This window comes from Phoca vitulina, unplaced genomic scaffold, assembly GCF_004348235.1.
Source record: "Phoca vitulina isolate PV1807 unplaced genomic scaffold, GSC_HSeal_1.0 scaffold89, whole genome shotgun sequence".
Classification (NCBI taxonomy): domain Eukaryota; kingdom Metazoa; phylum Chordata; class Mammalia; order Carnivora; family Phocidae; genus Phoca; species Phoca vitulina.
In genome coordinates this window covers 632812-642336 of record NW_022589792.1, presented here as the reverse complement: position 1 = coordinate 642336, position 9525 = coordinate 632812, and the positions used below count along the sequence as shown (strand labels likewise).

The 9525-nt window shown below is 42.1% G+C and overlaps 1 pseudogene; it reads right to left on the bottom strand.

The window, feature by feature from the left end:
- Nucleotides 1-2981: 2981 nt before the first annotated feature.
- On the bottom strand, nucleotides 2982-8893 carry LOC116626570 (annotated as a pseudogene).
- Between the last annotated feature and the right edge of the window lie 632 nt (nucleotides 8894-9525).

Sequence of the window (9525 nt, the reverse complement as noted above, 5' to 3'; positions counted from 1 at the left end):
CTTTATTTTTTGTGGTGGTTTTGTATTACAAAGTTTTAGTTGCTTTTAAAGATACTCTAGGGACGCCTGGGTGGCCCAGTCGGTTAAGCGTCTGCCTTCGGCTCAGGTCATGATCTCAGGGTCTTGGGATCGAGTCCCGCATCGGGATCCCTGCTCACCGGGGAGTCTGTTTCTCCCTCTCCCTCTGTCTCTTCCCCCTGCTCATGCTCTCTCTCTCAAGTAAATAAATAAAATCTTTAAAAAAAAAAAAAAAAAGATACTCTAAGTAAAATTTTTTGCAATATTATACTCATTTCATATAATGGTGTTTTCATTATGGTTCACATCTAAAGACTTCCGCATATATATGTCTTCATTGAATTATATGAGATATTTGGAACTTTATTTGGCAATGTAAGAGCATTTTTAAAAAGATTTTATTTATTTGACAGAGCAGGGGAAGCAGCAGGTAGAGGGAGAGGGAGAAGTAGGCTCCCTGTGGAGCAGGGAGCCCAATGTGGGGATCGGTCCCAGGACCCTGGGATCATGATCTGAGCCAAAGGCAGACACTTAACTGACTGAGCCACCCAGGCGCCCCTCTAAGAGCATTTTTAAAAATATATTTGTTTATTTTGAAAGAGAGCGTGCACGTGAGCTGGGGGAGGGACAGAGGGAGAGAATCTTTCAAGCAGACTCCCTGCTGAGTGCAGAGCCCCACACGGAGCTCAATCTCATGACCCATGAGATCATGACCTGAGCTGAAACGGGGAGTTGGACACTCAACTGACTGAGCCACCCATGTGCCCTCGCAATGTAAGAGCATTTTATCATGTTTTTAGGTACTGCTTTCTAGTGTATTTGCAAGTGGGTCATAAAATGGGGCTCTTCATATTATTTGATATAGGACAATTCTTGCTTTCTATGGCAAGTAGTATTTAGTCATCACAATATTCCTTGTCCCTTATAAATAGAATCCAGATTATCTCCAGGCACATAGTTAAAAAAAAAATCATTCCTACTTCTCAGGTTTCCTTGGGGAAGACTATATTTCATAATCCTGGCTAATAAGAAGTAGGCAGAAGACATCAGTGTGCATTCTGGGAAAGTTTTTAAAAAGGGGACAGTCTCCAATGGCTTTTTCTCTTCAAGGATTGCTCTTCATTCTTTCTCCTTCCTTCCTGGAAGTCAGGTACATTCCTATAGTTTAGATGATACATTGTGTACTATGAGGACAAAAGCTACAGACAAATAAGGTATGGCTGAAAAACACAGAGATGTTTTCTGCTTGTAGTATTGCACCAGCCATTGGACTGCTTATGTGTAGACTTCTTGGTAGCTGAAAAAAGCTTATCAGGCTGAGCACTTATATTTCAGATTCATCAGTGTATAGATGGCACTTAAAACCATTCAATTAGATAATTTCAGCTGAGGATTGGCAAGCCCTGGGAGTCAACTTTGGCAGTTGGGAGTCATGGGAGGAAGTACTGACTGAATTGAGAAGTAGTGGCCGATGAAATAGCAATAGAATTAAGATTGGTGTCCATGAATCCAAGGCAAGGAGCAGCGACTGATCCACTATACCAAATGCTGATTTGGGTGAGTTGAATGAGGATGGGATTTAACCATAAAAGTCACTGAGGACCTTTTTCAAAAGCTGGCTTTATAGAACAGCATGTGCCAAGGTCTTTTTGCAATAGATTTCTGAGAAATTAGTATATACATTGTCCATCCTATTCTACCCTATCCATTCTATCCTAAATATAGATACTTCTCTTTGACCTCACAATCTGTACCTTAATATTCTAGCTTTACATTGTGTTATTAGTTTACTATTGCTGCTATAACAAACTACCAAACAATGCCATAAAACAACTAAAATTTTACTACCTTACAGTTTTGGAGTTCAGAACTCTGAAAAGGGTTTCAGTGAACTAAAATCAAGATATTAATAGGACTGTATTCCTCCCTGGAGGCTCTAGGGGGTGAATCTGTTTCCTTTTTCCAGCTTCTAGATGCCCTTCTCTCCTTTTTTTTTCCTGGATCTTTTTTCCTTCTTGAAGGCCAGCAATGTCAGTCCCTCTCATACTACCATCTCTCTGACTCTTCTGCTTTACCTCCTCCTCCTCCTTTTTTTTAGATTTTATTTATTTGAGAGAGAGAGCACAGAGGGAGATTGAGAGGGAGAAGCAGACTCCCCGCTGAGCAGAAAGCCCGATGCAGGGCTCCATCCCAGGACCCTGAGATCATGACCTGAGCTGAAGGCAGATGCTTAACTTCTGAGCCACTGAGGCGACCCCCTCCTTCTACTTATTTAAAAAAAAGTAAACTCCCCAGTGTGGGGCTCAAACTCAAGGCCCTAAGATCGAGTTGCATGCTTTCCTGACTCAGCCAGCCAGGCACCCCACCTCTACTACATTATTTTAATACTTTTCTGTTATTTCCCCCCCATTCTGTTAAAAAAATATATTTGAGAGAGAGCGAGCACGAGTGGGGGAGAGGAAGAAGGAGAGGGAGAGGGACAAGCAGACTCCTTGCTGAGTGCAGAGCCCAACACAGGGCTTGGTCCCAGGACCTGAGATCATGATCTGAGCCGAAGTCAGATGCTTAATCGAATGAGCCACCCAGGCATCCCTTTTTTTTCCATTCTTAAATTTTATAATTCTAGCATACATATAGAATATAGTGTGAAAATGCATAAGTGCTGCTAATAAACTACAAAATAGTGTGTCCATAGGTATGTACCTTCCAGATAAGGAAATGGAAGATTACCTTACCCATGTGAATCTTTTCCATCTTGCATCACCTTCCATCCAAGAGGAAACCATTGTGTTTGGACATTGGCTTAACCATTGTATTAATCATGCTTTTAATTTTGTGTATTATGTTGCTTTAACATCTTTGAGGTCTTGCTGCCTGGAGAGACTGCCCCTCCAGGACTAGCTTTTTTTTTTTTTTTAACCTAAATTGTTTAATAGGTAAGAATTTTACAAACATTACTTATATTAGCAGTAACAGTGGAGCTGGAGAATATTGTGTCCTCTCCGTGCTGCCTGGTGAGAAACACTAATAATGTGGTGGAACTTCTGACCCTTTCCAAGGCCATGGCTCTTGCAGCCTGCAGATGTCAGCCCTCCCATTTCCCTGTGCTTGGGGACTGGTTTAGTGATCCACTGGTGTCAGGATTTCTTCTGATAGCTCATTTATGGAATGGATCAATGAGGATAACCTCAAAGAATTTGTATGTGGAATCTTCACCAACCCAGTAAGAATTCAAGACTCTCAGAGCCCCAGTGGCATCCAGCTCGCTCCTCTGCAACTGATTGAAGTTGTTGGGCAACTTTAGCTGGTTAACACCATGATGGACAGGCTTGCCATAGGTTGCACCCTTAGGACCTGGGTATTGGCGGCCACTACATCACACACGAATCCAAAATATGACATAAACTTGCTTGGCCTTGTACCCCAGTCTGCATGCTTTATCGGGCTGGGTTGGGTGGAGGGCCCTGTGAAGTGCAGAGAGCTGGTGGTAACTGCCAGCAGTGCACCCTGAGAAAGTGCATTACATTGGACTGCTTCCTCCTCCATAGCTCCTGGATGTACTGGTAAGTGCCCCTTTTGGCTTGCCTTTCAGTGGACGGCTGCCTCCAGACAAAGGACTAGCTAATTCTTTTTTTTTTTTTTTTAAGGTTTTATTTATTTGACAGAAAGAGAGCACAAGCAGGGGGAGTGGCAGGCAGAGGGAGAGGGAGAAGCAGGCTCCCCGCCAAGCAGGGAGCCAATGTGGGGCTCGATCCCAGGACCCTGGGATCATGACCTGAGCCGAAGGCAGATGCTTAACTGACTGAGCCACCCAGGCGCCCCTGCACTAGCTAAATAACTAATTTCTTTGGAAGCTCACCTCTCATAGGCAAACCAACCGCTCCAGAGCCCGTACTCCAACCAGCTCCTCTATCTTAACTCTCACAAAACAATCCAGTATTTCTCCTGCCCTAAATCAACCTAGGGCTAGGTAGCAGACAACTGTGATTCAGGGCCCACTGGAATTATTCAAGCTACACAGTATTTACCTTTACCCTGCTCTGCCTTGCCTTTCCTGAAGAAACCCCAACAGAGCTCTGACCTATGCTTTCCCCTCACTCCTGTTTTCTGCCTCCTGACCTGGTGCTTCCCGATTGATCCTGCATTACCTGGTGTGCCCCCTTCTCTTGGAACTGTAAGTAATAAACTTTCGGTGGCATTAACCTATCTGTGTTATCATCTGGTCACCTTTATAATTAGTCACCCCAGCGCAAATCAGTGGGCACAGGGTGACTCTGTTTGGTGGGGGGCATGCCTCTGGACTGCTCTTGGCTTACTTAACTGTCCTATACCAAACAGCGAGTTCTGGCGCACTTGCACTTTGACGATTACTGCCTTATGCAGTGTCTGCACGTTCTTCTGTGGTTTTCCAATCTAAATTGTGGTAAGAGATTGACCCCAGATTCTTGCTTTGTATAGTTAACTGTGATTGGGTGTATGAGAGGTCCCCAATCAACATTTTATTAACGAAGTGTCCTACTGGATGAGAAATCATGGAAGCATCTAGGGATAATTGGCGTATACTAAAAGAGGCACAGTGAAGGATTCCTGGAAAGTGGGAAGCACAAAATGGTTATCCTCAAGACTACTGTGAGGGTGCTGATCCACTGGGCGGCCAACACCATTAGAGCACCACCAAGGGCCACCATGGAGGGCTCAGGAGACAAGCATTGAGTCCCAGGTGCTGTTCCTTCTTTGTGAGAAATCTACTTTGATGGACAAATAAGTCTGGGGTGAATATATGTGTTCCACTGGGCCATTGAAAGCTGTCATTGAATATTCCTTGGGAATTGTGACCCTTGGGAAACACTCATCCATTTGATTTGAAATTTGGACAGGCCTCTCTCAGTCATCAGTAGTTAGGTGGAGGGGGTCCATCCTATGGATAATCCTGGCTTCCAAAAATTTAAATGCTGCTTTAAAGGCAAATCCCTTTGCTTCTTTGTTCTCTGACCTAGTGGGATAAAGAAGATCCCATCCATGGAGACTCGTGGCTCAGTGTGTAATGAAAAAGGAAGGAAGGAAGGAACATTTTGTTTTTGCTTCCCTAAGACCTTTGAGGAGGTTTCACAGCTCATATGAGGTTGTTAGTCCCGTGGTCAGTATACTTGGGCATTCTTGAGTGCTGCTGCCTATCAGCATGCTAAAAGCATCCTCCTGAAAATGAAATTACCACAAAATCAGGATTCTGCCATTATTTTTCTCTTGGATTTAAACCTCAGCCCCTCTAAAGTTGATAGGGATACCCTAGGAAGAAAAGCTGTTGCTCATAGGAGGGGCCACTTGGGGCCACCAGGAGCTTATCAGGTAAATACCTATTTTTTTTTAAGGGAAATATAATCGAGGTCAGACAGGAGACTAAATAAATACATAAAAAAAAGTAAGGGCTGCAGCTTTTTTGGGAAGCACTCCCAGCCCCCCAAAAAAGAGAACTTTAAATTTTAGGTACCCAGCAAATGCCAGGTATAGAAACCATAGTGCTACTCTTATATTACTTACTGATTTTAAAAACAAGAAATCCCTAGTGCAGGGGAGAAAATAAAAGATAGCTAAATAAAAACCATACATAATATTTTAATATAGAATTGAAATAAATTATATAATAATGAAAACAAAGATGCATAATCAGATCCAATTAGAATTCCAAAATTTGTATGTTAAAATTTCATATCTTAAAAACTTCTATAACTAGTTAAACATAATAATGTATAACAACTATGTGATAACATTTGTATACTCAAAAAAGTTATGGAAGAAAAAGATAAAAGGGACATTGATTGGCTTTTGTGCCTCTTCAACATAACTTCTACATTAACATTTACTAAAATGCACTAATTGAAAAAGCTTCATAGACTTAATACTGTGTCTCAAATATAGTTATACCTGGGGATCACACCAAATTTAAACATGATATCCACTATAATCTTTAAAAAGTAATTAAAAATAGGGGTGCCTGGGTGGCTCAGTTGGTTGAGCATATGACACTTCATCTCAGGGTCATGAGTTCAAGCCCTGCATTGGGCTCCAGGCTGGGCATGGAGCCTACTTAAAAAAAAAAAGTAATTAAAAATAAAATAGAGGATAAATACATGTGCCTTACTTTAACTGTAGCCTTACCTAAATTTCCCATAGTCCTGGGGTGCCTGGGTGGCTCAGTCAGTTAAGCATCTGCCTTCGACTCAGGTCATGATCCCAGGGTCCTGCGAATGAGCCCCTCAGGTTCCCTGCTCAGTGGGGAGTGAGTTTCTCCCTCTCCCTCTGCTGCTCTCCCTGCTTGTGCTTGCTCTCTCTGTCAAATAAATAAAATCTTTAAAAAATAATAAAGTTCCTAGAACCTATTGCCCTAAAATGTATCACCTTGGATATATCTATGACAACAATAAATAATAAATTTAAATGAAGGTAAGTTGTTGGCACTTACAAGTTTTCTTTATAAAATAGGACCCTATGAATCCCTTGCTAAAATAATTAATATGGCCCAATGTAAGTTAAACAGGGTCACCAAGGATTAAAACTTAATAACCCTATTACTAAAGAGGTGATCATCTCCACTGCTTCAAAGTTAAATAACCCAGTTTTGCCTTTTTTTGAGAGAGAGTACATGTGTGCTCCCGAGTGGGGGGAGGGGCAGTGGGAGAGGGAGAGAGAATCTTAAGCAGGCTCTATGCCCAGCGGGAGCAGATGCGGGGCTCAATCTCATGACCCCAAGATTATGACTTGAGCCAAAATCAAGAGTCGGATGCTTAACCAACTAAGCCACCCAGGTGCCCCCAATTTTGCCTTTTCTTAAGGCTGAAAATAAGTACATAAATAGGTAAATAAATCCATCCATCCTTCCCTTGGCTACCTGAGGAACCCCTTGGGATTCACTGAGTAAACAGCAATGGGGGTTCATGGACTATATGAATTGCACCGCTAACCATGCTATGTGATGGAGCACAGTGGGATGTAACTGCTTTCCATCTCTTAAACCGAATGTTGCTAATAAAAAATAGGACCCCAGGAAACATTACACTTGGCCAAATTTCAGGCAGTCATTTTGGCTCTGGGTGCCCTGGCCAATGAATGGCCCCATCTTCGTGTTTATTATTTTATTTTTAAAAGATTTTGTTTATTTGACAGAGTGAGACACAGCGAGAGAGGGAACACAAGCAGGGGGAGAGGGAGAGGGAGAAGCAGGCTTCCCGCTGAGCAGAGAGCCTGATGCTGGCTCGATCCCAGGACCCCGGGATCATGACCTGAGCCGAAGGCAGACGCTTAACAACTGAGCCAGCCAGGTGCCCTGATACAAGAAGTCGTTTTTTGTTTTTTTAAGATTTTTATTTATTTATTTGAGAGAGAGCAAGAGAGCACAAGCACGGGGAGTGGCAGAAATAGGCTCCCCGCTAAGCAGGGAGCCTGACGCAGGACTCAATCCCAGGGTCCTGGGATCATGACCTGAGCCAAAGGCAGACTCTTAACTGAGCCACCCAGGTGCCCTATATACTGGTAGTTTAGGTATTTTTAATAAGTATGTTTGATTAACATTAGCCTGTAATATTCTTTTCTTACTCTATTTTCACCTGTTTTCTTGTGTGAAGATGATAGGAATATTTCCTCTCTTAAATTTTTATTTATTTAAGTAATCTCTATGCCCACATGAGGCTCAAACTCACGACCCCAAGATCAAGAGTTGCGTGCTCTTCTGACTGAGCCAGCCAGGTGCCTCCCCGCCTTTGATAAAGTTTAAAAGTATTTCCTATGATATGAATGGTTACTTTTATATAAGGAAAAATTCACTGGTTACATTATTTGCATCTGGATTAGTTGTCACTCGTTATTGCATTTTGTTTTCCCTTTTTTGGAATGATTTTAAAGCAAGCATCAAATAGTTTTATGTTTTTAGGACTGCTGAGGTTTCCAATTTCATCTTGTCAGTTTAGGCGAGTTGTGTGTGTGTGGTTTTTTTTTTTTTTTTTTAACAATTTTATTTATTTGACAGAGAGAGAGAGTGGCAGGCAGAGGGAGAGTGAGAAGCAGGCTCCCCACTGAGCAAGGAGCCCGACGCGGGGCTCGATCCCAGGACCCTGGGATCATGACCTGAGCCGAAGGCAGACGCTTAACCGACTGAGCCACCCAGGCGCCCTGCAAGTTGTGTTTTTACAGGCATTTTTCTATTTCAAATTTAGAGTCAAAAAATTCATAATATTTTCTTATAATTTATTATTTGTGGATTTTGTAAATACTGCCATCTGTTTCCACATCCTGTCTAGTCTATCCATTAGAGACCATAGCATCTTAGTCACAATTGATTTATATTTGATCATTCCAACATTCCTGCCATCTCTGAATCTAGTTTTGATGTTTGTACCATCTCTTCAAAATGTATTTTTCCCTTCTAGTGTGTTTTATATAATTATGTTATAATTAACTAGGTAAATAAAACTGCTGTAAATAAGACTTGAGTTATGTGATGATGGTAAGGTTTGGTGGAAAGGGAATCATTGTACAGACCCTGAGCAGATCTCATTCTTTTAGTGACCCTTTACCTCTGAGTTGTGAATTTCACATGGGCTCCTGTTTTTCTCCCTCTTTGGTGGGATAGGATTGCTAGAGTCGGCTGAAGGTGTTTTCCTTCTGCTCCCAGGTGGAGGCTATCTGGGGTGGCGTTGTGTATATCCCTTCCTGCGGGTGAGTTAGGCTCCCATAAATCCCCAGCAGGTCAGGCTCTGGTTAAATAGTTTCTCCTGAGGGCAGACCTTGTTAAAAAGATTAGAATGCTCTGGCGTTTTTTCAAAATGGTTCCTTTTACCTCCACCTTTCCAGAAGTTCGAGGGAATTTTTCTCCAGTTTTCATGGTGGAACCTGTTTGAGCTCCTACAGCTAAAACCCACAGATGTGTGGGGGCTCTCAGTGACTGGGTCCCCCTGGAATTTTTATGTCAGACTTGCCCATGCCGGCCTCCCTCACTTTGTCAATTGCAATTTATCTATCTCTATCTTGGTACTTGTTGCCACAGAGGTTTGTGGGCACTTGTTTCTATCTAGAGTGTTGTGATTCTCTGTAATAGCTTGTCATTCTCCAATTTTAGAGGCGTTATTTGCCCTGAAACATCCATTTCTCTGCTGGGTCAAGAATGATTGTTGATTTTTCAGTTGCTCAGCTTTTTGTTCCTTTTTGGGACAGAGTGACCACTCCCGGGTTCTTACAGAACAAACCGGGAATTGGCATTCTCTCATTTACTTTTTAAAATGAGAAATGAGTGCCAAGTTTTATCAGATGCTTTTTCAGCTTCCCTTGCAATAGTTCAGTTTTCTTTCTACTGTAGTAATCAATTGTGTTGAGACTATTTCTGAATATAAGCCACTCTTGCAATCCTGGAATAAACCTGGTTATAGTGCATTATTCTTTTGTGTCATAGATAGGTTAGTTTTGCTAATATTTTATTTAGAATGTTTGCATACAAATGTGTTCTTTTAAAATATCATT